Source organism: Cariama cristata, unplaced genomic scaffold (assembly GCF_000690535.1).
Source record: "Cariama cristata isolate BGI_N322 unplaced genomic scaffold, ASM69053v1 scaffold28970, whole genome shotgun sequence".
In the NCBI taxonomy this organism is placed as follows: Eukaryota; Metazoa; Chordata; class Aves; order Cariamiformes; family Cariamidae; genus Cariama; species Cariama cristata.
The window spans coordinates 5876-10219 of NW_009596793.1; the positions used below are offsets into that span (position 1 = coordinate 5876).

General features: G+C 54.9%; 1 protein-coding gene across 1 annotated transcript in view; it reads left to right on the forward strand.

Moving 5' to 3' along the window:
- The window catches only part of LOC104167315 (prefoldin subunit 1-like), a 6303-nt gene that overhangs the window by 1396 nt on the left and 563 nt on the right, over positions 1–4344 (forward strand). The gene's annotated exons all lie outside the window — the stretch shown is intronic.

Below are 4344 nucleotides of genomic sequence, written 5' to 3' on the forward strand. Positions count from 1 at the left end.
CTGGCCAGCCAGCGGCAGAGGGGCTCTCCAGCAGCTCTCCGTCCACTGCGGTGCATGGCAAGGAACAAACTGTGAAAGGCAAGGAGATTGGCCTCGGGGCTTTCTTAGGCGCAGGAGGGGTGGGACGGTAACAGCTATTTAACAAGATATTTTTCATTTTAAATTATATATTTATTTTAGATAAACTGTACATAGTATTTATATTTATTGTAGGTCTGGCCCTGCATCCTTCATGTAGGTCAAGATAACAGGGTCAGACCTCCCTTATTTTTTAAGTGCAATGTAATAGTCTAATAAATAACACTTTGTTACAAACAGTTGGGTTGTTAATTTAATGAAGACTGCACGTAGCAATAGGCCCTTGCCAGTGGGGTATTGCAAACAGCAGCAGAGGTGCTGAGTGCATGGCGGGGGGTGCTGGATCAGCTTGTGCCATCCTTGGGGTGCAGCAGAGCAGCGCGGAGGGAGGATCCATCCTGCAGGAGCCTGCAGCCAGGCCAGCCCCATCTGTGTTTCTTTGGAGATTTGCATCTTTACCAGCTGATGCTGTGGAAGGGATCTGATGTTTGGGAGTCCGCTCATTAAGCAAAGCTGCCTCTGGTATGACTGAAGCCACTCTGGCTGCTGATCAATCCAAATGGGACTGATTTCTGGTTTTAAGCCAGCATTTGGCTAAAAAAATCAAGAGGTGGCCTTACACCTCCCTTGCAGGGGATCCCAGCAGTTCCTGGGGTGGCTGCAGGCTCCTAGAGCTGGGGTTATTCCAGTGAGCATCATTTCAGATGGTGCTTCAGCACTGGTTCCAGTAAAAATAACTCCCAAACCACTTCTTTTCTCTTCCTTGATCTTCCCCAGGAAGAGCTGAGATGAGGGTGAGATGCTGAGTCTAGTGGAGAGCCTTGAAGCAGAGAGAAAGGGCTTCCCCCTTGCAGGAAACCTGCTTTCCTCAAGCCCCTTTCCCTTCAGCAGATGTCAAACTTCGGTTTTCAAAGGGGAGTGCTAACTACTGCTTTCCACTCCTGCTCTTACAATGGGCACTAAGGCTGGGCAGTGAGTAGTCTGAAAAGCTTTTTGGCCTGATTTAGCCAAAATTTTGCTCTGGTAAAGTATCAAATAAGCTTTATGTTCACTGGGGGAGGGGTTGCTTAGGAAGTGAGTGCGTAGGTTCACCCCCCTTGCACAGCTGCTAATTTTGCGGTAGCAAAGCCTGGGGTGTGGGAAGGGGGAACGCAGCAATACTTTGGCTTTCCAGTGCTTCCTGAGATATAAGGGCTAAAGTACATGGCTACGGCAGATGGGAAGTGGGTGGGTGACAATGCGCACCCTTGTGTGTTATCATCTGGAGAGTAAAATCCCCAGCAGCTGCAGTGGCCGGAGTTCTAGAGCCAGGGAAACAAGTCACTGCCTCTGCTTTGTGCAAACCTGAACCTTAACTCTGTGGGAGTGCCAGTTTACAAACTCCAAACTTTGGCCTTTTTCAATGTCGATTAAGCAAATAATGCCTTCAGCTGCTGTGTAGGAGGCCTTTCTGCTCCAGGTCACCTGGCTGTGTCCCTGCCTTGCTGTGCTGCTGCTGTTCCCCTTCATGGAGCTGCTCTCTGCTCCAGCCCTGCAACCTTTCTGCCTTTCGCGGTGGGCAGCTCTGCATGCTCAGGGCTCCGTGCCATCCTGGTGGGCACTGGGAATATCTCTGCTGGAGGGCTTTTCTGCAGACAGCTGGAACTTCGGCCTGGAGCTTAGCTGCCCTCTGCGCTACTCCTTCCCTGCAAGGATGTGTTCCAGTCCTCTTCGCTACTTTGCGGGCCAGCAGTGCAGGCTGGGCTGCCCACAGGTTGTGATTTAACAGGCCAAGAGATGGGAAACATATTTTGGAGAGGTAGGGAGTGGGAAGCTGGCTGGATCCATGGGCTGGCTTGCTCTGCCCCACCGGGCTGGGAAAGGTTCACAGTCCTACAGATGCTCTCTTCTCGGCTAAGGCAGGGATGAAGCCTCTGGAGCAGCTGCCTGGTCCGGCTGCGCTTGTGGCCACAAAACAGGAGGGGCCCCAGAGCCTGGCTGGAGTTCGTGGGGCTCTGCCCTGTCCAGGATGCCCACGCACTGTGGGGAGAGGCTGGGCTGCTTGCCTAACCGTGCCTGCAGGAATGGGGTGCCAGGAAAGCAGTTTCTACCATCCGGCTTGTCCCCCTTGGACAGGAGTGGGCTGCTGTGGCAGCCAGCCAAGCTGAGCACTGGTGGGAATCCTGGTGAAGGCAGGTGGTGGCCTCTGGCAGCCACAGCTCAGCAGCTGGGCCTTTCACCCCCCACTGGGCACGGACTCAGGAGCACAAACACGTCACCAGTCGCAGCATTTCCTGACTGCCACTGTCTCAAGCCCACTTGCTGCTCTGACACTGACTCCGTATTTTGACCTCTGGCATCTCAGAGAATCACAGAATCAGTTTGGTTGGAAGACACCTCTGGGATCATTGAGTCCAACTTTTGCCCTAACACCACCATGTCAACTAGACCATGGCACTAAGTGCCACATCCAGTCTTTTCTTGAACACCTCCAGGGATGGTGACTCCACCACATCCCTGGGCAGCCCATTCCAATGTCTAACGACCCTTTCTGTGAAGAAATGCCTCCCCATTTCTAACCTGAACTTCCCCTGGCACAGTTTGAGACTATGCCCTCTTGTCCTCTCCCTTCAGATCCCTTTGACGCCTGTGCCTGGCTCATATACAAGTGACAAAATGTGTGCCCAGCCACTAAACACTATCACCTGGTGTGTCCCCAAGTTCCCCGCGTGGGCTCACTTGGTCCTGCTGTGGGCAGAGACCATGTGCCTGCAGAAGAGCTCTCCAGCTTCTTCTCAGTCTCTTCTCCAGAGCAATGGTCAAAACTCAGAGACCTCCAAAATGCCAGATGTGGATTCAATAAAAAATTGCAGTATGTTGCATTAGTCAATTTAATATCCAATTCTCCCCTGCCTGACCCAGCACCTTGGCAGCTGTGCTTCAGCGCCTTTGGCCATCACAGTGCAGCAGAGTTTGGATGGAGAGGGCAACAGTGCATTGGAACAGGGATGAGGCAGCCAAGAGGACACCGCAAAAGTGGCTGAACCACCTCCGCTACCTCCATTCGGCTGATTTTCCTCCTGACTGGGGTTGTTGGCTTTGCCCAACTCCTCACCAAGCTGTCTAAGCCCCAAGCCTGAGACAGGCTTTGCCACAGTGAGGCATCTCCCATGGGTTTGCTGCCGCTGCAGAGAGGGTGACACAAATCCCCCCAGGTGCCTATGGAATTGGGGGCACAGCAGAAGGCCCCACATCTGCGTGCAGCTGCCCTCGTAGGCAAGGGGTGCAGGCAGTGGGGACTGTCCCTCACCTCCAGCTTTGCACTGGGTAAGTAGCAATGCAGGGGGGCCAGCAGGTGGGCAGCTGCAGCAGCTGAGGAAGGCACTGAAAAGGGTGGCTGTGCTCTGCGAGCAGGTGGCAACAAAAGCTGAGAGTCCCTGAAGGTCAGATCCTGCACTCTGCTTTTTAATAGTAGTGTTGCAGCAGGTTCCCCCAGCCTGCCTCTGGCTGCAGAGTAGCGTGCTGGCCACTTCAGTTTGTGCTGCCTTCGCCCAAAAGGCATCTGATGGCCTCATCAAGATCTCACCCTTTACCAGAGCCCATCTGGGCAAGCTCCAAGGAAAGCTCTGGAGCTGGAGGGAATGAAGGTGATTCGTTCACGGGCAGAAGCAGGCCACAGGGTGCTGGGGACTGCAGGCAGCCAAAAGCTGCCACTGCAGGACATGCAGCACTGCCACCCCCTCCATGGGGAACCCACTGGCTCCCAGGCCTCTCACTGCCCGTTTTGGTACCTCTGCCTGACAAGCACGCAACAAATTCAACCTCCCCTGAGCATTTCACTGGATCCAAGATGTCTGGCACCTCCAGCCCCAGCATCTCTGCAGCCAGGTGTTATTAATGAAGCACTGCTCCGGCTCTGTTTTTAGCACCTGCTACTGCTTTTTGGTCTGTGGCTGTTGGGGTCCCAAGCCCTGGCAGCGCTCTGCCATCTCGGGCACGGGTGTCCAGGCTGTGGCTGCCGTCGGGAGGGGCAGGTAGCGGAGTGGGGCACACACGTTCCCCCCATGCCTGGGTACCGCCGGGCTTGGGAGGGTTCCAGAGACACCTCAGAGCTGCCCAGGGGATGAAGCTGCATCTGGGCCCACAGAGCATGGCCAGGCCCGCTGGGCTCTCCTCTGGCTTCGCCCTCACAGGGACCACGTCTCACCCTCCTGTGCGGCCATCGCTTCCCGCTGAGGTGGCTGGGCCAAGGACGCTCATGTGGGACCGGCCCGACGGAGAAACCTC